The 26,577-nt window shown below is 42.5% G+C and overlaps 1 protein-coding gene across 5 annotated transcripts in view; it reads right to left on the reverse strand.

Annotated features, from left to right (window-relative positions):
• The window catches only part of OSBPL5 (oxysterol binding protein like 5), a 231,479-nt gene that overhangs the window by 113,814 nt on the left and 91,088 nt on the right, over nucleotides 1-26,577 (reverse strand). The gene's annotated exons all lie outside the window — the stretch shown is intronic.

Here is a 26,577-nt window from a genome sequence, read left to right on the forward strand (position 1 = left end):
GTTCTCTAAAGCTTCTAAATATTATTATTTACCCCTCTGCAAAATGGATGTAAAAGGCTAAGGAGTCACAGTAGCAGGATTTCATTGTGACTACTTTGCACGGGGATCAATGAAGGCAGTGGAGAATCAGTCCCAGTATTTGCTTTTGGGGGACAGGACAGCTCAATCTTAGATGGGCCTGAGCCACAAAGTCCAGATCCAAACTGCTCCACAGGTTTGAGAGGATGCTTAGCCAGTGTTCAGTTTGGGGCCAATTTGGATTGAGAGAATAATTGTATGGATGCTGACAGATCCATTTGTTGTGTAAATTTCTACGTTGTGACTATAGAGTACTTGGGGAGTAACATTAAATTCAAAGTTAATTTAAATAAAAAGAAAAAGAAAATGCAACTGTTCACTTATCTCATGGAAAAATATTTAAAAATAACACTGGCTTAAATAACTCTTTTTAGAATACTCACACTGAGATATTTTCTGTCTCCATTCCCAGAAAGGCTGTCTGAACTTTCCACCTTTGGAATTGCTTTTAAGATGCCATAAGCAAAAGCAGACCCTTGGGATTTTCTCCCCAAATAGCATTGGCCCAGACAGGCCAATTTTATCAAAAATAGCTACAAGAAATCATTCAGAAACATAATGTCCACCCAATGGAAAGAGGGCTAAGGAATAAGTTACAAGCTTTAACTCTATTTTCCATCTGTCTCTTATCACTAGTCCCAATTTTCACTGCAGAGTTTCTCTTTGATTTTTTTAATAGAAAGCTGAGAATGTGCATCGCTCCATCTCAGTAATAATACAAGAGACTCGATTCTAGAGCGGTGGGCCTGCTCCATTGAAATCAATGCCAAAACTCCTACAGCCTCCAATAGGAGCAGGATAGTGCTCTGTATTTGCTTAGGCCAGGCGGAATACATTTACTTTCAAAGTCTTTGTCTACTGTATCTACATATTTATGATGACATTGGGGCACATGTTTTATACACTATTGTGTTCTTCATTTATTATTTCACATCACTGAGTCACAGAAAAAGTCTCATTATTATGAAGTTACTCTCTGTTTCTTTCTTCATCATACTTACTGAGGGGACTTGTTTGCAGCAAGGAACATTGATGTCCCTGTCAGCTGGGGGAAGCCACTGGGTGACAGTGTACGAACAGGTTTTCCCCAGTGTACACTTCGTACAGGCTGTAATCATAACCTTGCAACAACAACACATGTCCTTGTGACCATGAAGATTGATTCCTGTTATTCCCGCTAAATAGAGATCCCTGACGCAGAGCATCTCCATTGCCTACTTGTTCAGAATGCAGCAGCACATTTGTCCACTGGTTTGAACACATGTGATTCTATTCACACACCACGCATTCTCTCTGCTGGCCTCCTTTCAAGTAATGGATTGGCTTCACATTGCCACTGTTGGTTTATAAAACTCTTAAGGGTGTAGTCTGTAGACCCTGGCTATATTTGAGACTTCACCCTTGAGCCTCATCCTGATAAGCATCTGTCCTCATGCACCATCCATCTTTTAGTGACCCCCAGTGGAAAAGAGGAGACTAAGGGGGGATATGATAGAGGTATATAAAATCATGAGTGGTGTGGAGAAAGTGAATAAGGAAAAGTTATTTACTTGTTCCCATAATATAAGAACTAGGGGCCACAAAGTGAAATTAATGGGCAGCAGGTTTAAAACAAAAGGAAGTTCTTCACACAGCGCACAGTCAACCTGTGGAACTCCTTACCTGAGGAGGTTGTGAAGGCTAGGACTATAACAGGGTTTAAAAGAGAACTAGATAAATTCATGGAGATTAAGTCCATTAATGGCTATTAGCCAGGATGGGTAAGGAATGGTGTCCCTAGCCTCTGTTTTTCAGAGGGTGGAGATGGATGGCAGGAGAGAGATCACTTGATCATTATCTGTTAGGTTCACTCCCTCTGGGGCACCTGGCATTGGCCACTGTCGGCAGACAGGATACTGGGCTGGATGGACCTTTGGTCTGACCCAGTATGGCCATTCTTATGTTCTTATGTTCATCATTGCAACTTAAATTTGACAGGTGACAGGGCCTTTTCTATGTTGGATCCTAGGGTGTAGAAACTCTCTGTGCCAGATTCACTTCTTCCTTATTTTTGGTATAGAAAACAGTATAGAAAACAGATGTTGACTTGATCTTGGTCTCTTAGAGTATGTCTACACTGCGATTAAAAACCTGCAGCTGGCCTGTGCCACCTGACTCAGGCTTGCAGAGCTCAGGCTAAGGGGCTTTTAATTGTAGTGTAGACATTCAGGCTTGAGCTGCAGCCCGAGCTCTGGGTCCCTCCCACCTTTCACGATCCTAGAGCCTGTACTGCAGCGAGAGCCTGAACATCTACACTGCAATTAAACAGCCCCTTAGCCCAAGTCCTATGAGCCCGAGTCAGCTCGCACCGGCCACCCACTGGTGTCTAACTGTAGTGTAAACATATCTCTAGATTTCATTTCTCAAAAATGTGAAGAGTTTGATTCCCATGATGCTTTCTCAGCAATGGGCTGAGATATGCAGACTTAACTTAGTAGACAGAGAATTTTACTCCATTCCTGAGTTCAGTGCACAATGAAGTAGAAAAATCACATGAAACAATTTTGTGTGTGTGTGTGTGTGTGTGAGAACACTTTATTGTTTGGTGTAATTCAAATTCCTTTAGATAGTTGGGATTACATACTGTACTTGTAATTTTTATAGCTGTTCATATGGGCTCTCCTGCCTGTTTCTGTCTAGAGCAGGGGTCGGCAACCTTCCAGAAGTGGTGTGCCAAGTCTTCATTTATTCACTCTCATTTAAGGTTTCGCGTGCCAGTCATACATTTTAATGTTTTTAGAAGGTCTCTTTCTATAAGTCTATAATATATAACTAAACTATTGTTGTATGTAAAGTAAATAAGGTTTTAAAAATGTTTAAGAAGCTTCATTTAAAATTAAATTAAAATGCAGAATCCCCCGGACCGGTGGCCAGGACCCAGGCAGTGTGAGTGCCACTGAAAATCAGCTCGCGTGCCGCCTTCGGCACCCGTGCCATAGGTTACCTACCCCTGGTCTAGAGTTATATAGCATTCCTGAGATCTCTGGGTAATACCCATTGCAGGCACCAGAGGCAAAATTTTCAGAACTGATCTGAGTGGGAACTACTGGGTGTTGAACCTTCCACTCATTTGTCCCTAGGCCTCATTTTCACTCCTCCTCAAAACTGCACAGGAAGCCCCTGCAGACTTGCGCCTTGTGCCATGCTCAGGATGTGGGAGTCTTGCATGAGTTCCCAAATTCTGCCCATCCAACAGCAGTATTGCACTGGTTCCTCCATGCATGGGGTGCTTAGCATCCATCGATCCAGAGCAGATTTTGCCCATAAGAGAAACTTTCATGTATGGAATTCATTTTGCTTCCCACAGATGACATTCCAAACCCATTGCTACTTGAGAGGGATCAAAAGGGGAATAGCAGGTGTGAAGCCCTTTGAATTTCAAGGGGAGTGGCTGGATTTCAATCTCTATTGTTTTGGCTCCAGGTCAGATCCAACATTGGAAGAGGCCAGTTTTGTGGTTCTAAGTTGGACGTGGGTGCAATTTCACAAGAACAAGTGATCCTGTGAGATTTCCACCATTCCAGATGACCAAAATCTCATAAAATTAGCTGGTATCCTGAGACAGGCAAGGCCTGGGTCCAACAGGTATGGGTCTCAATGTCGATTAGCACACACAGTCCCTGACTTGGCATGTCTTATATAATTTACTCCTGCCACTGTCCAGAATAATCTATATGAGATGGGAGTGGGGGCTGTGTTTAGACTGTAACCAATTCAGAACACAGGCTCATATTAATGTTGCCTTTGCAGCACTGATGTAAGACCATCTGGACCCAAAAATCAGTTGAGGCCTGAATTTGGCCCTAGGATTTCAGCTGAAGAATATGCAACATCAGAAGTGAACATCCAAGCAAGAGCACTCTCGTTCTTATTAAAGATGAGCCCGAACCAAACACCTTGGATTCGGACATTACATTATTGCTATTGGTTTTATGGGGAGTGGAATTATTTTGAAATCCTAGCCTAGATCTAGATATGTATTTTGGAGCTTGCTCCAAGCTGAAACAACCCCCTAGATTTAAAAATATGGAGAGTGGGTTTCAAAATCTAGATCAGGTTCATAGATTTTAAGGCCAAATAGGACCCTTATGCACATAGCCTGATTGCTTGTGTAATACAGGGCAAAGAATTTAACACAGTAATTCCTGCATCATAACCAGGGCCGGTGTAATCACTAGGCCAACTATGCGGCCGCCTAGGGCGCCAAGATTTGGGGGCGCCAAACAGCGGTGCCCCAAAATTTTTTACACTATTGCTGGAAAATGAATGAATAAAGAAAAGAGAAACGTCGTTGAACTTGCATTTTAACTTGTCATTCTTCTCTCGTACATTACAGCTATGGCCTACGTCAGCTATGCATTGCGGGCACAAGCGAACTGCTTCACTACGGTACAAGGTGGCAAGGACATCGTTTTTCTCATTGCGCGGAGCCGCTACCCGTTCTGACAGGCTGTTTGTAATGCTAAGTTTACTAGTTTTTGGAGGTTGTCGACTGAGGCTAACTATTTTTGTTGAGTTGTTTCAGATCTAAGACTCAGGCAGTTGCTGCTGCATCATTTCACTAATTCTTTGTGTCAATTGTGTGTGTATGTTAAGTATTTGAGTGTATATGTTTATCATGTGTGAATATGTGTGTGTTTGTTGTTGAAATTTGTCATATTGATATTGTCAGTTGTTGTATGACAGAGTATCCGCCATTCTAATTTTATAAATTTTATTAACAACAACTATAACTGGATATTCTAAAGGTAGAATAAAATGTAGTAGATTTTGATATGAAAGAATGAAGAAAGGAAGTATACGTAACTAAAAAGGGTGTATTTATTTTCATTAAATATGTAGACTAAATAATGAAATTAATAAATTTTCAAGCCGAACGTGTATTAATTCTAATGAACAATGCCACATTATGCAGTATTCATTTTTGTAAGTTTATAATAAGCAATGCTCCGAGGGAAGGGGAGAAGGAGTGGGGGCTCAAGGTGTAAGTTTCGCCTAGGGCGCAAAATATTCTTGCACCGGCCCTGCCCATAACTTTTAGTTGAACTAGAGCACATATTTTGGAAAGATATCTAAACTTGATTAAAAGACTTCAAGTGATAGAGAATCCACCACATGTCTAGGTAAGCTTTACTAATGGTTATTATCCTCACTGTTAAAATTTACATCCTATCTCTAGCCTTACTGTATCCAGCTTTAGCTTCTAGACATTGGAACTTGTCATGTCTTTGGTAGATTAAAGAGTCCTCTACCGTATTTTGTAGGTCAGGCCACCTAAAACATCCTTGGAATTTGTTAATATTATAGATGACAATTTCCTAACTCAAAAAAAGTTGCGGCCAGCACGGGGAAATTCTTTATTAGACCTTGTTCTAACAGATAAAGTTGAACTGATCACAGAACTAAAAATTAAAGGTAGCTTAGGTACAAGAGATCATGACTTGATCACATTTATAAATGTGTAAGCAGAATAAACACACACACACACACACACACACACACACAGCTTTACTAAGGCTAATTTCACAAAGCTGGAAACAATTATGAGCCGAATCAGCTGTTAGGAAGAATTTATCAGAAAAATGTGAATGATAATTGGGAATCATTTAAGAACACCTTACTAGATGTCCAAAAATCAGAACTCCACAACTGAGGAAGAAGGCTGTCTTGGTTTAAAAAAAGACCTAGTTAGAGGGGAAGTAGAGGCAGCAAATGGAAGAAAGGGGAAGTAAATAATATAAACCAGAAGTTAGTAATTGTAGAAAACTGATAAGGAAAGCAAAGGGACACAAGGAAAAATCTATGGTCAGCAGACTGAAGGACAATAAAAAGGAGTTTTTATAATATATTGGTAACAAAAAGAATCCTGACAGTGGCATTGTCCATTACTAGGTGGAAATGGTAGAATTATCAATAATAATACAAATAAGGCAGAGGTACTCAATAAATATTTCTGTTCTGTATTTGGGGAAATAACAGATGATATAGTCTTATCAGATGGTGATAACAACACTCTTTCCATTCCACTAATATATTTGAAGGATGTTAAACAGAAGCTACTAAAGTCAGAACTTTTTAAATCAGCAGGTCCACATAACTTGAACCCAAGAGTTTTAAAAGAGCTGGCTGATAGCTTGCTGGACTGTTAATGTTGACTTTCAATAAGTCTTCGAGCACTGGGGAAATACCAGAAGAAAGCTAATGTTATGCCAATTTTTTAAAATGGTAAATGGAATGACCCAAGTAACTATAGGCCTGTCAGACTGACATAGCTCCTGAGCAAGATAATGGAGCAACTGATACGGGACTTGATTAATCATTAAAAGGGAGTAATGTAATTAATGCAAATCAGCATGGGCTTATGAAAAATAGATCCTGTAAATCTAACTTGATTTTTTTATGAGATTACAAGTTTGGTTGATAAAGGTAATACTGTTGACGTAGTATACTTGGACTTCTGTAAGGCATTTGACTCACACAACATTTGATTAAAAAACAAGAAAAATATAAAATTAACATGGCAGAAATTAAATGGGTTAAAAACCGGCTAACTGATAGGTCTCAAAATGTAATTGTAAATGGGGAATCATCATCAAGCATGAATGTTTCCAACGGGGTCCCGCAGGGATCAGTTCTTGGTCCTATGCTATTTGCCATTTTTTAATCAAGAAAACATAAAATCATCACTGATAAAAGTTTGCAGATGACACAAAAATCAGGAGAGTAGTAAATAATGAAGAAGACAAGTCAATGATACAGAGTGATCTGGATCGCTTGTTAAACTGCATGCAAGCAGCTAATATGTATTTAAATATAGCTAAATGCAAATGTAAGAACAAAGAACCTGGGCCATACTTACACGATGGTTGACTCTATCCTTGGAAGCAGTGTCTCTGAAAAAGATTTGTGGGTCATGGTGGATAATCAGCAGAACATCAGCTCCCAGTGTGAAACTGTAGCCAAAGGAGCTAATGGGATCCTAGGATGCATAAATAGGGGAATCTCAAAGAAGAGCAGAGAGGTTATTTTACCTCAGTGTTTGGCACTAGTGTGACCACTGGTGGAATACTGTGTCCAGTTCTGGTGCTCACAATTCAAGAAGGATATTGATACACTGGAGAAGGTTCAAAGAAGAGCCACAAGAATGGTTAAAGGATCAGAAAACATGTTAAAGTGCTAGACGAAGAGCTCAATCTATTTAGCTTAACAAAAGGAAGGTTAAGGGTGACTTTGATTACCGTCTATATCTACATACGAACAAATATTTAATAATGGGCTCTTCAATCTAGCGAAGAAAGGTAGAACACGATCCACTGGCTGCAAGTTGAAGCTAGACAAATTCAGGCTGGAAAGACGATATACATTTTTGACAGTGGGGGTAATTAACCAGTGGAATAATTTACCAAAGGTCATAGTAGATTCTCCATCACTGGCAATTTCCAAACCAAGATTGGATGTTTTTCTAAAAAATACATTCTAGGAATTGTTTTGGGAAAGTTCTATGGTTTCTGTTTTACAGAAGATCAGACTACATGATCATAGTAGTCCCTTCTAGTCTTGGAAACTACGAATCTCCAGCTTTCCATCATATTCTTGACCATAAAGATGAGGGAAGAGAAATACAGAGAATATTGACAGCACTGCTCCTAAATAGAATAGTTTTCAAGGTTGCCCATTAGGTGTCAACAGCTCTTTAAGAGAGTCAACATAAAATGTAATGGGAGCTGTGTACCTGGTTCCCAATGTCCAGGGCTTGCACAAGAGGAAACACCCCAGTCACCAAATAAACCCACTGAACCAAACTCTTATAAAATAGAAGGCAATGAAAGCCGTGAACATGACAGGACCTGGTGTTGCCTGGTGCTGTCTTTAGTGCATAAATGAGTTCACCAGTAAGTACAAACCAATGAAGAGACAAACAAGTAAGAATACTGTATAGGCTGTTCAGAGGTGCTGAATGCCCACAGCTTCCCTTGAACTGAATGGGAGCTGTCAACGCTCAGCGGACTCATTTTGGGTGGTCACGATGACTGCTATATTTATAATAGATAAACAATGGCACATGCATGTGCAGTGAAGCCCTCCATGATGCACGTGGTGCCTTCTGCATCTGTGGAGGAAGATGGCAGAAGGTTTCAGCTTTTAGCATCAAGCTAGGCAGCTCCGTCTTCACACGTTCGGGGTTGCTGATATGTAATTACCAAGTAGCTAGACACTGCACGGACATTATGCTGTCCATGCTTTGTGCTAACTGGTGGGTAGATTGGTTTGCTTACTGTCATTTACAGGGTTTAAAATAGATTGGAAATATGCACATCTCTATAAATAGTTAATTAAAGGTCTGGTATAGCCTTTCCCGACTGCGTTAGTGAAAGGGGAGTATTTGATTTTATTCAAGGCTTGTTTCAAGCAACGTTCTCTTTTTCTGGTCATTAAATTTTCTCAGATATTAAATTAAACTGTATTTTGTATTCACAGTAGTAACTCAATCTCTAGAATCTGCACTGAAAAGGAAGATGAAATGTAAAGAAGATGACATTTCCTGATTCAATTAACTCTAGGAGGCAAAATTTCCATGTTCAAAAAAGCAGGGCAGATTGTTAGCTTATGCATTTCTGCTATTATAGACCTACCAGAGTGAAGATTCAGAATATTCGCAAACCAGAAAACAGCAGGCTATATCCCCAGGTGGTGTAAATCATCGTAGCTGTTATGACTTTAATGGAGCTTTGCCAATTTACATCAGCTGTAGCAGTGTGACCAATGTTAAATGTCCCCGAATTCCACTTCAGGATGCTATTCCTAAAATATATGTCTAGTTACAGGATACAAAATTGGAGAAATGCCCACCTAATCACAGCTTAATAAAAAGGAAGGTGTAGTACAGTGAATTCTTCCTTCCTAGGCAAATTCTCCTCAATTAATCCACCTGTTTGGGTGGGAATATGGCAAAGTACACACCTGATGGCAGAAAAAAGAAATGCAGCATATTGCAGATTACACGTAGACTTTTGTAATCCTGTACCATACTTTGGAGACCTGAACAAATAAAGTTTTATAACAAGTTTCAACACAAGCTGCAGCAGGTTGAGTACAAGTCAGAACATGCCAGCTGGACACCTAAGCTTGCATACAGTATGAGATGCATACCAAGGAGATGAAACGTGTTTGATTTTTCAAGCTTGGGATCTAAACTCTTGCATATATGTGAGATTTGTCTATTTGCTGTCTGTGGCAAGGTGCTGCTGCAAACACACCTAATCAGCCCCTGCCACACCAGCCCCAATCAAGGGGGATAGATTGAGGCTGGTTGAAAAGCCTTATGTCTGCCTGGCGATTGGCAACACCTGCCAGCCTGATAGGCAAGAGTTACAAAGGCTGGGAAGGAGCCAGAAGCGGGGAGGCAGCCAGAGAGAGAGGTCAGTCAGGGAGGTGGAACCTCTCTAGTTGAAAGCAACAGAGTCTCCTGTGGCACCTTTAAGACCAACAGATGTAGATCCAGACTAACACGGCTACCTCTCCAGTTGGTTACTGACCCAGCCTGCGGTAGGGGAGAAACCTATAAGGATTGTATATAGTTGGACACTGGTGGTGGGAAAATGCTTAAAGAATAAAGGACACATGTGTTTGCACAGAACTGAAGTCTCCCTGGACTTATTTGTGAGGGCCAGGGCCGGCTCTGGCTTTCTGGCCGCCCCAAGGAAAAAAAAAAAAAAACCCTGCGGCACGGCTGGAGCCGGGGTGCAGGGGAATTCCCTGCCCTGCAGATGTGCCCCGGCTAGCGGGGGAGGGGGAGAGAGCGGGGGTAGAGAGACAAGGGGGGCGGCCAGGGCTTCAGCAAGGCGCTGCCACGCGGCCCCTCCCGCCGTGCCCCCTGCCAGGAGGGCTCCACGCCGCTCCGGTCGGCTGGGAGGGAAGGACGGGGGCTGCCCTGTCGGGTTTGCTGCAGGGCGCTCCCGTCCTCCACGCCGCTGCCCCCTACAGGGCGGCCGGAGCGGAACAACAACAACAACAACAACAACAACAACAAAAAGCGGCCGTGCCGCCCTAGGATTGGGCGGAATGCTGCCTCCTACAAGCTGCTGCCCCAAGCACCAGCTTGCTCAGCTGGTGCCTGGAGCCGGCCCTGGGCAGGGCAACCGGGCCCCGAAGAAGAGGGGCCGGCCGTGCACCCCGTGACACTGCACATGTCAACACACTGAATTGTACAAATAAAACTGTTTTTTCCCAGCTTGGATGTTCAGAGTCATTCCAACTGAGGAAAATTTATAAACAACCAAGGAAAACCGAATCTTTGAGAATGTCTTTTGATCAACACTCCTTTTCTAACAGCAATGGACTACCTTCCTCACAAGTTATCACAAATTAGGAGTTCCTCTTTATACAGATTATACTACTAGAATCCAGGTAAATTAATTACAGAAAACCAGACCCTCAGCTGGTGTCAATCAGCATAGCTCCATTCCATGACAACTGACCTCAACTGAGGATCTGGCCCACTGTATTTACACTGAGATTATTTTCATTCAGGTAATAAACTTTGCAGATACTTGTAATTATTGCTAAAATTCATATATCACAAAGCAAAACCACAATGTAATTGCATGGTAATTACATGTGACCTACCACTTTCACGTATAACAGGCTCAATGTTACAGCTCAGGTTGTATCAACAACTCGTTTTTTAATAGATGTATAATATTCCTTGGGAATTAGCTCAGTCATCAGATAATTGGCTCGAGCCACTTGGAAACTGTTCATGTCTAGTATGGCTTGACCCTGAAGAACATCTTATGAATCACCTCTGCTTTGGATAAACATTTACTATTAGTAGGCACTAAACTGATACCAAAGCAATATGGGACTTGGCTTTAGATGACAGAACAGCTTTCCCTTTCCTTTGATTTATCATTGTATCAGTAGTATTATTTCTGGTTTCATGCTGGGAAATGTATTGCTTTTCAAGCTGTCTTTCCACTTGTTGTGTCCTGCTTTCTGTTCATTCAGACAACTTTTACACCCTGGACCTCTTTCCCTCAGCATAGACATTTTAAATCCAGCTTTAATGATGTGGAGCAGGAAGAGGAAGAAGAGGAGGATAGAAGTAACCTCAGAACTGTTACTCTTATGACATTTGGTACCACACACCTCCCTAGTCATCCTATGCAGAACAGGGATCCAGTGGCTTGAAGTAGTGTCATCAGGGAACATCTTTTGATGAAAACAAAATCAGGGATGAATCCTATGCACATTTACTTTTGACATGTTTCTGACTAGGCCAGGACAGCAGCCTAAGGCAATCAGTTTTATGAATATGATGATAGAAATCTGGAAAAATCAGCCAAAAGTGAATCTCACTGAAGACTGCACTGTGGCATCCCATTTTAAGTATTAATTACAGTCTGACCTTAAGCGGGTGGGATGAAAGGGATGAAGAACACCGCAACTGGCCTTATTTTAATGGGATCTAATGTATTTACAGTAAATATTAACTATATGATCATCCTTTGTTTTGCCTTGAATTAGTTGCCATTTTCTCAGTGAACATTACACTGGGAGTTTATTGCTTATCCTTTCTGAGAATTAGAGCTGGTTTGGAGGGGTCATTGAAATAAATGCTCCAGGGCTTTTACATCCACTTTTTCATTTCCTCTGACCTTTCATTAATTTAACAAAGCACATTACATTTTTCACTTGCATTATGGGACACATTCCTGACTTAGCAATTTTACTGGTTGTCCCCTTGCTAACTGCAGAAATCATACCTCACTTATCACAATTAAAGCTAGTATATCTGCATCAATCGCTTCTCCTCATAAAAGTGTTCATCTGCAGAGTTCTGCCCTTTAGAATATCACTGACAATACAGCCTGTCTAACAAACTACTCCAGAATGGCAAGGTGGTTTATAGATACCTTTCACTTGATGTTGGTAACAATTTTCTCTATTATCTTTGTTCTACATCCTGCATTTTATTTTCGGCAAATTGAGCTTTTTATTAATCTCTTTCAGGCTCTAATTCAGGAAAGCATCCCTGTTCAAGAAAGCACTTCAGCATATGCTTAATTTTAAGTCCCAAAACATGATTAATGTTAAGCATGTGCTTAACTGCTTTCCTGAATCAGATCCTTAGTTCTTTATAGCAAGCCAAACATTACCGCTCTCCAAATGTCTCCTCCTGAAAAGCACAATTAGCATTCAGAAGGGCTCAATGATATTTCATTTTATAGGGTTTTTTTCCCTGCAGCTTTTTCCAGCACAATATTTTAATTGAATTTCTTTTAATATATAAAGACTGCTTACTCTTTTTCTTAGAGGCCCAGTTACAATAGAAAATACTGTCCTTCCAACACCAAGTATTCAAAAAATCATGAGTCAGGATCCTCAAAATCATGAGATTGTCATAAAAATCTGGAGATTTTAAAAAAAAATAGATTTTTCATTTTCCTTCCAGTTTCTGAGCCTTTAGAGCTCACTCAGTTCACGTTTTCAGGCTTTTCCATGCAAACGTTAGGGCTATAAACTTACTTTTTCTTTTAAATGAAAGCTGAGATGCTCACCTAATCACATGACTCTAGGAGCTGTGGCCTTAAGAAGAACATAAGAATATAAGAATGCAGTAAAAGAACTAAAAAAGAGCCACTGTGGCTTAACAACCATGTAAAAGAAGCAGTGAGAGATAAAAAGACTTCCTTTAAAAAGTGGACGTCAAATCCTAGTGAGGCAAATAGAAAGGAGCATAAACACTGCCAAATTAAGTGCAAGAATGTAATAAGAAAAGCCAAAGAGGAGTTTGAAGAACGGCTAGCCAAAAACTCCAAAGGTAATAACAAAATGTTTTTTAAGTACATCAGAAGCAGGAAGCCTGCTAAACAACCAGTGGGACCCCTTGATGATCGAGATACAAAAGGAGCGCGTAAAGACGATAAAGTCATTGTGGAGAAACTAAATGGATTATTTGCTTCAGTCTTCGTGGCTGAGGATGTTAGGGAGATTCCCAAACCTGAGCCGGCTTTTGTAGGTGACAAATCTGAGGAACTGTCACAGATTGAAGTGTCACTAGAGGAGGTTATGGAATTAATTGATAAACTCAACAGTAACAAGTCATCGGGACCAGATGGCATTCACCCGAGAGTTCTGAAAGAACTCAAATGTGAAGTTGCGGAACTATTAACTAAGGTTTGTAACCTGTCCTTTAAATCGGCTTCTGTACCCAATGACTGGAAGTTAGCTAATGTAACACCAATATTTAAAAAGAGCTCTAGAGGTGATCCCAGCAATTACAGACTGGTAAGTCTAATGTCGGTATCGGGCAAATTAGACAAAACAATAGTTAAGAATAAAATTGTCAGACACATAGAAAAACATAAACTGTTGAGCAATAGTCAATATGGTTTCTGTAAAGGGAATTCGTGTCTTACTAATCTATTAGAGTTCTTTGAAGGGGTCAACAAACATGTGGACAAGGGGGATCCAGTGGACATAGTGTACTTAGATTTCCAGAAAGCCTTTGACAAGGTCCCTCACCAAAGGCTCTTATGTAAATTAGGCTGTCGTGGGATAAAAGGGAAGGTCCTTTCATGGATTGAGAACTGGTTAAAAGACAGGGAACAAAGGGTAGGAATTAATGGTAAATTCTCAGAATGGAGAGGGGTAACTAGTGGTGTTCCCCAAGGGTCAGTCCTCGGACCAGTCCTATTCAACTTATTCATAAATGATCTGGAGAAAGGGGTAAACAGTGAGGTGGCAAAGTTTGCAGATGATACTACACTGCTCAAGATAGTTAAGACCAAAGCAGACTGTGAAGAACTTCAAAAAGATCTCACAAAACTAAGTGATTGGGCAACAAAATGGCAAATGAAATTTAATGTGGATAAATGTAAAGTAATGCACATGGGAAAAAATAACCCCAACTATACATACAATATAATGGGGGCTAATTTAGCTACAACGAGTCAGGAAAAAGATCTTGGAGTCATCATGGATAGTTCTCTGAAGAAGTCCACACAGTGTGCAGAGGCGGTCAAAAAAGCAAACAGGATGTTAGGAATCATTAAAAAGCGGATAGAGAATAAGACTGAGAATATATTATTGCCCTTATATAAATCGATGGTACGCCCACATCTCGAATACTGCGTACAGATGTGGTCTCCTCATCTAAAAAAAGATATACTGGCACTAGAAAAGGTTCAGAAAAGGGCAACTAAAATGATCAGGGGTTTGGAACAGGTCCCATATGAGGAGAGATTAAAGAGGCTAGGACTCTTCAGCTTGGAAAAGAGGAGACTAAGGGGGGATATGATAGAGGTATATAAAATCATGAGTGATGTGGAGAAAGTGGATAAGGAAAAGTTATTTACTTATTCCCATAATACAAGAACTAGGGGTCACCAAATGAAATTAATAGGCAGCAGGTTTAAAACAAATAAAAGGAAGTTCTTCACACAGCGCACAGTCAACTTGTGGAACTCCTTACCTGAGGAGGTTGTGAAGGCTAGGACTATAACAGCTTTTAAAAGAGAACTGGATAAATTCATGGAGGTTAAGTCCATTAATGGCTATTAGCCAGGATGGGTAAGGAATGGTGTCCCTAGCCTCTGTTTGTCAGAGGATGGAGATGGATGGCAGGAGAGAGATCACTTGATCATTGCCTGTTAGGTTCACTCCCCCTGGGGCATCTGGCATTGGCCACTGTCAGTAGACAGGATACTGGGCTAGATGGACCTTTGGTCTGACCTGGTGTGGACGTTCTTATGTTCTAGTCCTATGTTATATGTTGACCAGAACACAACTAAAAATGTTGACAATCAAACCACTCTCAGTATAAATCATGTATCTGAATATTTATTCATGCTACTCACCCCTTATCCATAGGCTACTGTTCGGCATAAGTTAACCAGTGATCTTAACTTGACTTTTACTTTAAATATATGCAGTTTTAATAATCAAAATGCCAATTACTAATGCCTCCCAAAGAAGAGGATATATGAACCACCAAAATAACACACACAACCAAGAAAACCCATAATGCTATTGGATGAATAATGCAAATGTGATCCCAAGCAGTCTGCAACAACTTTACACATTTTTATGGATTCTTGAAAACAGTTTCCAGTAATATGGTTATGCCAGGAAGTGTCAGTACGGCATAAATGTGTGGGGTGTTTTTTTAACAGCTGTAAACTAATTCGCTGTTTCACCTCACTTATTGTAGTTATTTGCTCTAGTGCAAAGTAAGTGGGTATAACGTGCTACAAATGAAGAATGGTAGAGTTTAACACCAGCTTTGCATTCCTGTAAATGACTATGCAAGATGATGGGCAACAGTGAATCATGCCCAATTTCTTACTTTCAGTCAAACATAGATTATCCAGACTCCAGTTAAACTGAAACTCTTGGTTACCCAAAGGTCAGATAAGTCTCCCAAGGTTGAAGTCTGACTCTTGAGAAGTCCTAAATTCCACAACAGTGGAATACACAGCTATCTGGCCTTGGGGAAATCTGCTTTCTGACTATAACTGAATGATCTGGCCTGTATAATCTGGAATCTACACGTAGGATTAGGGAAGCATGCACATGGATTTCAAAGCTTGTTGGTCCTCAATTATTTGAACCCCTGGGACTGTGAAAGTTATAGCAGTCCCATGAGACTTTTGGATAATCAGATCTGTACTGTATGATATTTCAAATTAAGATGTCTGGAAAAATTAGATTTTATTTTTCTGAATAATCTATTTATGCTGTATTAAGATACGGATAAATGTATTCACTTAAAAACCTAGCAAAACACTGGAAAAGATGAAAGGCTGAGTTTATCAAAGGATTAGAGTTGGGTGAATAACAAAAATTATCTTTGGATTTTTTTTTAAATGAATTCGTTTTGAATATATTTATGCTCCTGCCATCCTTGCTTTCTGCAATATAGTTTACAGGTACAAATGTTCAAAAAGGGCAAATTCCAGTACTGGTACAGCTAGCATGTCTATCCAATCAAGGAACAGAAACCACAACATGTGATTCACATGACCAAACACAACTGAACTACACAGATAAATATAGTACATTTATGACCCATTTATGGTTGTAGCTTCGGTAAACTTGCCCATACTAGCTAAAATTGATAAAAGTAGCAGTGAAGTCACATTGTATGGGCTCCAGTGCAGGTTGTACAAGCCTGTTTATAATCCTGATTACATATCCACATTGCTAGCCGGCATCTTCACTGCTATTTTCAGCTGTGTTAGCTAGACTAAAGCTAGCATGGGTATTCTGACCTGAGCTGCAATTATTCCTCCACTTGCAGTGCAGACACAGCCTAAGTTTCAAATTTTAACACCACTGCAAACCCATTGAAGACAACTGTGTGATACAGATGTCACTGAGGGCAGAAGTTGGCTTTAAGAATAGTTATTATTGGTGCTGATGATGATGCATGGGAAGAAAAGAGCCCCACCAAGGTTGAGTCTGCCAAGCTGGCAATTTGCAAAAATACTTTTAATTTGCAAACTGAACTTGTGTTATCTGGAAATCATTGAGACACAAACATTGAGCAATAATAAACGTGGGACCCACAATCCCATTTTCACATGGTCACTTCTCAGATGAGAAATACATTTTAAATCTTGATTGTGATATTATTGCTCCTTTCAGAAGACATTTCACTTGTGGTTTTGCATAGATTTACTGAATGCCTTGGATATAGTCTATGTTTGCATAGTATAGAAGCCTTAGACCCGCTTACATCCATCTCCTCAAAAAGACTGGCTTTTGCGGGCCTAGTTCTATTTTCATTCACGCTGGTACAAATCTGGAGTGACTCCACTGCTATCAATGCAGATTTGCAACAGGGCAACTGAGAACAGAATTGGGCGCCGTCATTTGTGGGATATGCTCTCCTATTTGGCTGAGTTGTGGCTGGCAGGCCCTTAGAGTGGTGATTGGTACCATGTGTTCCTTGACTTTGTTTAGAAGTTTTCTCTCTGTGGTCATAATTCTGGGCCCAAGACTGCACACCAGTAGGACTACACGAGTAAGAGTTTGCTGGATCAGGCCCTCTGTTAGTAGCTCTTCAATTCTCATCGACTTCCGTGGAGGTTGAACAAGCAGAGCCCCCAGTAGGACTGGGCCCCTGATTAATATAGAGTATAGGTCAAGTGCTGGCTGGGAAATAGCAGATACACAAGTCATGTGGAAATATTTTTTTAAAAAACCCAGGAATGACAAATTAACAAAGTTGCTTTATCTTAAACCCATTGAGCTCTTAACCCCATAACAGAATTAACTTTTTCCATCACACAGTTATGTCATTTTCAAGGCTCTCACAACTTCAGGGTCATTTTTATCTTGCATTTTTCTTTAAAAGAACATATGAACAACATCATTACTGTTACACATTGCTATCTAAACAACATAATAAAAAATTATCCCCTCTTAAAGGAAGGACACTACTTTATGCTTTAATGGCATTTAATGAAAATAGAGTACTGCAAACCTCACTGATGGCTTTCTGTAATACCCACCTTTGCTTTCATATAATTAAATATCCGAGAGATTATGCCTCAAATCTAGGCTCCCAGCACACAATTACTGGGAAATACCAATCTCATTTTAAGACCTGTTTACATGATAAATAGTGTCTTCCTAGCACCATCCTAGTTGTTGTTGTTTGTAAAGCACTCTTCCCTTGTAAGAAGTTTATATTCAGAAAAGGCCAGATGTGGACTCTCAAATCCTGTTGACTGCATTGGGATTTGAAGGCGTTCACAATTTGTAGGCCCAAAGGCAGCAAGGCGGCAGTACAATGCAAACACACAGCAGGAACGCTAAAAATATCATGGGGACAACACTGAAAAAAAGAGAGCACAAGTGCTATGCAGTCTCACAAAGATTTCCCAGGGCATAGATCAATTCAGGATCATTCACAGGGACTTTGGCTTGACCTGAAAATATGGCAAGTTGTCTTTTGTGGATGTATTTTCCACCAGGTTTTCTTCTCAGGAATTCCCTGCCATACCAAAGTCAAAGCAGCTGAGACAACAGCAAAATTTTAATTATAACTCTCCCATCAAAATGGTGCTACGATGTAGTCTATCTAAATGTCCTGTATATTTCATCCATGCACCTCACTTCATAGAATCGTAAGACTGGAAGGGACCTCGCACTCATGGCAGGACTAAGTATTATCTTAGACCAGGGGTTGGCAACCTGCGGCACGCGTGCCAAAGGCAGCACGTGGGCTGATTTTTAGTGGCACGCTGCTGCCAGCAGGGGTCCTGGCCGCCGGCCCCACTCAGCCCACTGCCGGCCTGGATTACGGAACCCCAGACCAGCAGCAGGATGAGCTGCTCAGCCTGCTGCCGGTCTGGGGTTCCGTCCGCTGGCCCCTTGCCAACCGGGGTCCCAGCCGCCAACCCTGCTCAACCCGCTGCCGGCCTGGATGGATGGTACCTGGGCCGGCAGCGGGCTGAGCGGGGCTGGTGGCCGGGACCCTGGCTGGCAGGGGCCAGCGGTCTGGGGTTCCGTCTGCCGCCCGCACTGCCAGTCTGGCACACAAAACCTTTTGCTGGCACGCGAAACCTTAAATTAATGAAGACTTGGCACACCCCTTCCCAAAGGTTGCCGACCCCTGTCTTAGACCATCCCAGACAGGAGTTTGTCTAATCTGCTCTTAAAAATCTTCAAGATGGAGACTCCACAACCTTCCTAGGCAATTTATTCCAGTGCTTAACCACTCTGACAGTTAGGAAGTTTTTCTGAATGTCCAACCTAAACCGCCCTTGCTGCAATTTAAGCCCATTGCTTGTCCTATCCTCAGAAGTTAAGAAGAACAATTCTTCTCCCTCCTCCTTGTAACAACCTTTTATGTACTTGAAAACTGTTATCATGTGTCCACTCTCAGTCTTCTCTTCTCCAGACTAAACAAATCCAATTTTTTCAATCTTTCTTCATAGGTCATGTTTTCTAGACCTTTAATCATTTTTATTGCTGTTCTCTGAACCTTCTCCAATTTGTCCTCATTTTTCCTGAAATGTGGTGCCCAGAACTGTTCATTTCCACAGTACTCCTTCCTAGGCAGTCATTTCCCATTTTGTATGTGTGCAACTGATTGTTCCTTCCTAAATGGGGTACTTTGCATTTGTCCTTATTGAATTTCACCCTATAAACTTCAGACTATTTCTCCATTAATGATAAGTTATTTCATAGATTTTGTGGCCAGAAGAGACCACTATGATTACCTCTCGACTTTCTAGTCTTTCATTATTATTTATTATTTATATTGCATTAGTGCCTAGAAGCCCCAGTCATGAATCAGGACCCCATTGTGCTAGGCGCTGTACAAACACAGAACAAAAACATGGTCCCTGCCCCAAGGAGCATACAGTCTAACCTCCTGCAGAACACAGGCCATAGAATTTCAACTAGTGGTTCCTATATCAAGCCAAATAAATTGTGGTTGAACTAGAGTAACCCATTTAGAAAGACATTCAACCTTTGTTTTAGAGATTCCAGATGATAGAGAATCCACCATGTCTCTTGGTAAGCTGTTCCAATGGTGGTGAAAATTCCAGTCTCTTGCTTTCTTGTCTCCTCTTTCATACCCAAACAGGCAATCTAAACATCAGGGGTCTTAACAAGGGAGGGTTGGATAAGCCAGGCCAAATACATTTTAAGGAAGTGCATCTATTTTTGAAAAGATCCTTATAAGTCCCTGGTCTAGTGTCTCAGATTTCTGGACTCTGTTATATACAAGCACCCCTTGTAAAGTAGTAGTTTATGTCCAGCACGCTAACTACACTTACTTTGAAGTGGTAACCATCCATCAGATTCGAATGGAGATTAACACATATATATCTTTCATAAGCCTCACTAAAGCATCACGTTTTCCCATCCCAGTGGCTAAAGGACCACACTGCAGTTGTTTCAGTTCCAGATTTAAAATGACATTTTCTAGGGGAGAAAGCCTGCAAAGCACATTTAGGGTGGAATTCATCCTGTATTACCCAAATCCAGAGGAACTGGGCTCTGTGCATGGAATTCTGCAGGGGTCGGGGGCTGGAATCCTCAGCCCCAGTACAGCCCCCCCACCCCCGCAGCATACTGGCACTTGCCCTTTGTTCCAGTGTTTTGAGGCTGCTGCATGGATCTACATAAACTTGGATGTATTGGCCCCTCCCCGTGCCCACTCAATCACTCCTTCCACACCAGCCTATTCAGAGCAGATCCAAAGCTCAGCTATGCAGCAGTCAGAGCTAGGGGAAGATAGGGTTACCATATTTTGTGCCTCCAAATGGAGGACACTCCACGGCCCACGGCCCCGCCCCCGGCCCCGCCCACACCCCGCCCCCTCCCCAAAGTCTCCGCCCCCTCCCCTGCTTCCCGCGAATATTTGATTCGCGGGAAGCCTGAAGCAGGTAAGGGGGGTGTGGGGGGAGGAGGCGCGGCCCAGGCTGGCCCCCCGGCGTTTCCAGCCTGGGTCAGCTCGGGCCCTGGGGTGCCGGCCCCGGCCGACCACCCCTGGCCCGCCCAGCACTGCCGGCCCCCGGCGGCCCGGCGCACCCCCCAGCTCCCGGCCCCGCGGGCCCGGCTCCCCGCCGGCCCGGCTGACCGGCTCCCCGCGGGCCCGGCTGACGCGGCTCCCCGCCGGCCGGGGTCCCCGCGGGCCCGGCTGACCCGGCTCCCCGCCGGCCGGGGTCCCCGCGGGCCCGGCTGACGCGGCTCCCCGCCGGCCGGGGTCCCCGCGGGCCCGGCTGACGCGGCTCCCCGCCGGCCGGGGTCCCCGCGGGCCTGGCTGACCCGGCTCCCCGCCGGCCGGGGTCCCCGCGGGCCCGGCTGACCCGGCTCCCTGCCGGCCCGGCTCCCCGCCGGCCCAGCTGACCCGGCTCCCCGCCGGCCCGGCTCCCCGCCGGCCCGGCTGACCCGGCTCCCCGCCGGCCCGGCTGACCTCCCGATTTTCCCGGACATGCCCGGCTTTTGGGGATTTCCCCCCGGACGGGGATTTGAGCCCCCAAAAGCCGGACATGTCCGGGAAAATCCGGACGTATGGTAACCCTAGGGGAAGACTCCCTCTGTGGTGATTTCTCCCTCTACTCCCCAGGGAGGGCTAAAAGGAGATTTCCAGGTGTAGAGAACCTTGCGCAGGAGGGTGAACTCACCCATAATGATCACAGCTCGCACACACACTTGACTTTGCTGTTTTCTAGCTATCCAAATAGTTACTACAATAGCACTATTGCTGTCTGCTCAGTTACTCCGGGAGAGCATCCTGTGAGTGTGCATTCTTGTGCGCCTGCTGGCAGGCTGCTACTTTCATGGCGCTGGATGAGATAAGTCATTGTGTTAGTTATCAACCATAAGCAAAAGCCTGGGAGGATCACAGAAATAATGCAATTATAATGCACTGCACATTTTGCTGCTGAATTCATTTAGATGAGAAAGGAAGGCCCTCAAGTGACTTAAATATGCTCTGCACAGATTACAAACTCTCTTGTTAACAGTATCCAATATATTTCAGTGGTTATTATCTGGAAACATCCGACACCTAGGGCCTGGATTGGGTTCTCACTTACACCACTCTTATACTGGGGTAACTCTATGGGCTTCATTGGAGTTACTCCCGACTGACACCAATGTAAGCAAGAGCAGAATCTGGCCCCCAGACTCTCAGGCAGAAAGATGGCAATACAACTCTTTAAAAAATACAAAGCTGAAAGCAGCGCTAGATTTAGTGGGAGGATTGTTGATATCACTTTAAAGATTAGAGTCGAGCTATACTGGCCCAGGATTTTTATGTAATTAAATGGAAGGATTTAAGCAAAAAACTGAATAGTATCAAATTTTGCAACCATCCAAACCCTACAGCTTGGAATCTTCGGGTGTAGGGACCACAGAGCTTCCCGATACAGGCAGTTGAGGATTTTCTGGGAGGAATCCCTGGCTTATCCAGCATAGCATGCTCTATGTCACCCATGCCACTTCCCCAATCAGAGGGGCACGTGCCAGTGGAGGCAGAGTGTGGCTGGAGTGTGCTGTGCTCCTGTAATCCACAAGAGGCCTGTAGGGGCCACTGTAGCAGGTCATAATTTATGCCATGGGACAGATTAGCCTCCATCACCTCCAGGGGCTAGGAAAAATGCAAAGTGGGTTTGAAAAATTATCTTTGCCTCCCGAACTTCCTCAGCTGTGCTGAGCAGAGCCTTGACCCAGCCAAGGATCTGGTCCTGACCCGTTCAGCTACACTCTGGTTGAGAGGAAGCAAAACACAAAGCAGACAGTTACAGAATTCCTTTATCACAATGTAAGAGCAGCTAGACAATGCTTTTCAATACAGATCACAGCAATTTATCAAAAAGAGATATGAGCTCACAGGAAACTCTTCCATTATCTCCACAGTGAAGAGGAAGCAGTAGGGGGAACTGGTGAAAGATGACAGACAGTTTGAAGTGGAGTCACACTGCAGCCACTGTGTGGGTTGCCTGCCTAATCTTTTTTCTATTGCAGGAAAAGGACTTTAAGATTACAAAATAGGGGACGGTTGTGGCTTAGCAGGAACAAAGCACATCAAATGAATATAACAACAGTGATCTAAGGCTAGATCCTGCACTGCTGTAAACTGGAATAGCTCCAAGAACTCCACTAGAGCGATGCTGATTTACACTAGCTGAGGATCGAGCCACTACAGTCACACTCAAATAATTTGGACCAAAAGGGAACCATATCAAAAAGATCTAGAATGTTCTAATAGGGGCAGGGGAGGGTGAAGCTGACAGTTCATTCTGGGGACAATTTGGTCTATAGTACAAAAGCACACTCTAGAGATGCTGTTGTTTAACAGTTCCAAACCCAGCACAATTTAGAGTTTATATATACAGTACACAGACACACACACACACACACACACACACACACACACACACACACACACACATATGTATGTATTTATAGGCACAAAGACTAAAAAAAGACTTGATGGGTTTTGGAGAGAAAAGGAAAGGAAGGAAAGAATAAATAACCCTGGTGTGAGGCAGTCCCCACAGACCATAATCATATTCAGAGCGGCAGAGGGTCTAACCCAGAGTCTGTGGGAACATAGGATTAAGCGCTAACATTCCATGGCTGTGTACATACCGTCTACTCTGCATACATATGGCATAAACACAGATTTCTACTACCAGAGCTAAAAGAATCTCCCTTAATTATTTATCATCCCATCGCAGTAGTTAGTGGCAGGTACAGAATTCATGCCTCCTGAGTACTAGTCCAGTGCTCTGTCACTATGACATATCATATGCCTCTAAGTATTGTTCTTACAAAAACCCATAACAAACAACTTGGTTTCAGCAATAGTGCTAGTCACTGTACAAGTATACAGTAAATAGCAGTCCCGGCCCTATTACTGGGGTTATAATAGCCTCCGATACCTAAGCAGGCCTGATTCCATTCAGCAGAGGGCAGCAGTACACATACACACCAAAGAAGTGGCGAGTCTATTGGGCTGATAGCTTGGGTGAAGCCAGAGAAAGCTGAACAAGAAGATACTTTAATTTTAACTTCATCCTCTAGATTCTCAGCAAGAATAATAATGCAGTCGACTCTTATCCTTAAGGAAAGCTCTGGATATATTGTAGCACGTATTGTAACAATAATGGCAGTGCTTTGCACTCATAGGCCCTTTCCTCTGAGGCTCGCAATGTGCTTTTACAGACATTAATGATGGGATTTAGGTACATATTATTGCTATAATATCCATTTTACAGATTGATAAACTGCAGCAATGAGGGATTAAGAGTGAGATTTCCAAAAATGCCCCACTGTTCCCCTACTCTGCTCCAACTGATTTAAAGGAAGCAAAGTTAGGCCTACACTGAGCACTTTTGAAAATCCCATTTTATGGGTCCAGATTGTGAACTCAACTGCATGTAAGGGGTAGATCAAGGAACTTAAGGGACTCCTTTACTCCTTGCATGGGCCACCCACATTGCCAGAACCTGCAAGGAGGGAGAGCAGCATCCGCCAGCCTGTCAGTGCTACTCCCATCCTCAAAAAGACAGGTGGGGAATATGCAAGAAGGAGCAAGGGGTGGGCAGAACCATAGGTCCATCCCTCAACTGCCAGCCTGTGCACTGGAGCCAGTGCAAAGGGGAAAGTTATCTGAACCAGCAAACGAGCTGCAACAGATCACTTCCCCCCTGAAGCATAGAGGAAGCAGCAGAGACCAGATTATGCACTGAGCTTTAGTGAGCTGGATTGTAGGGTTACAAACCAGCTACAAATGTCTTGCTTGAAGTCAATGGCTTTGAGCAGTTCTATCTCCCAGTACCCTGCTCTGACTATCCGGCTACACCCCTAGTAACATATAATGACACATATACAATGTCTAGAAAATATCATCATCACGAGTCAACAGCAAAGATGATCTTTATTTGTGAAGATCCAAGATTTGAATATGCAAACTGAATGTGGAAATGAGCACAAATAATTCTTTTTAAAATGTCTGGTATTGAGAGAAGGAAAAAAGCTTGGTAAGCAAATGTAAAGAAGTATTTCTAATGGGGAGAGTGCAATACAGAGTGTGTGGCAAAGTAATTTGTTTACAGTTTGGAAAGTGAAAACGCATTGCTCAGCCATGACCTTGGCAGTCTTGATGTTTTGTGGTAAGACAGGTCCAGAAATGCAGCCTTGAAATGATAGTAACAGTAAGTATATATGTGAATTAAATAGAATAGAGGTGTCACTAACTCAACAAGTGGAATCCATTAGGTTCTGTAAACATTATTTTCCTCACCAGCCACTCAATGTAATTATTTCAACAAACCAATCAGCTGATCCCAGTACCATCAGTAACACAGTAAAATGCATCTCCAATAGGACAGCATTGTAGTCATCCAAATGCCCTGTCTTTTCTTCTCCATTAATCACACCACACCTTCCAAAATGTCATAACTTATGTTACTTAGGGGTGTGAATAAACCACCCCCCTGAGCAACATAAGTTACATCAAGGTAAGTGCTCATGTGCACAGTGCTATGTCGGCAGGACAGCTTCTCCCACCGGCATAGCTTCTGCCGTTCGCAGAGGTGGTTTTATTATGCCGACGGGAGAGCTCTTCACCAGACATGCTGCAGCACTGTATGTGTATATGTGACCTAAGACATGATCTACATACAGTTTTTGTAGCTGTATAACTATGTTGGTTAGGGGTGTGATTTTTGACCAAATGTAGTTCTACCATTACAACCCCGAGTATGGATGTAGTTATGCTGATACAATGATACCTTATACCAGTAGAACTTATTTCCTTTTCCCATACGGGAATAAGCTATACCAGTATAAGAACACTGATTATGGTATAACTGCATCCACATTGGGGGGGGTTGTCCTTGTTAACTATAACTTTAAAGTTAAAGCAGTACACCTTTTATGTGTACCCAAGGTGTGGGCTTATTCTAGGTCTGATTCTGCTTTCCTTGAAGTCATTGGCAAAACTCCCAATGATATGAGTGGCAGCTTATAGATTTAGGGAAGAACCAGGGCAAAGGGACAGTGGAACTGAATGAGATTTTTGTCTGAGTAAAAAAATCCCAGAATCAGGCATAAGCTACTTAACAAATAAATAACCTCTCTATCCCGTATCGACAGCTGGAAATTTACCCAAATTATTTAGAAGCAGAGGGCAGTCACAAGGCCAACCATTTATAACATATTAACTTAACGACAGTATCAATTAATGAAGCTAATTACAACATACAGCGGGTAGGGTATTTATAAATCCCTCATACGCAGTATCTGCCAGTCAACAGTTTTTAAACACAACATTAGAAATGTTCAAAGAACCTGGCTTATTACCATGATGCTGCATCTGATTTTAAAGGGGAAGGAATGGAAGTAATGAAAGGAAGGGTGGGTGAGAAAGAATAACTGAAGATAAAAAAAATATGGGGGTGTGATAAATGAAGGGGGGGGGGTTTAGCTCCCTTTGATGGACACCCAGCCAGTCAGTTAGCTGTAAAATCCCTCTTGGTGTAGCTGTTCTCTGCTTGCTTTACCTGTAAAGAGTTTAAAAAGTCCCCCAGGTAAAGAAAATGGCACCTGACCAAAAGAGCCAATGGGAAGGCTAGAACTTTTTAAATTTGGGACAGAAAGTTTCCCTTTGTCTGCTGTTCTCTCTGGGCTGCAGGGAAACGGAGCAGCAATGCTATAAGCAGGAATGCCGTTTCTTGGCTCACAAAACCTTCAGGCAAACTACAGAAAAGTAGATTAATCTGTAGCCGGATTTATAGATTATATATGTATTGTTTACTTAAGAATCCCGTTATCACTTCGAGGGTTGACTAGGTTTGTGTTCCAAGATCAGGCCCAGTATTATTTAAATTATTATATAGTTGGGAACCCCGATACGCCCAGTTGCAACACTTGCACTATAGGAACTTGTTTATATTTACAAATAGTTTATTAACACATTTA

This window comes from Chrysemys picta, chromosome 4, assembly GCF_011386835.1.
Source record: "Chrysemys picta bellii isolate R12L10 chromosome 4, ASM1138683v2, whole genome shotgun sequence".
NCBI classification, from domain to species: domain Eukaryota; kingdom Metazoa; phylum Chordata; order Testudines; family Emydidae; genus Chrysemys; species Chrysemys picta.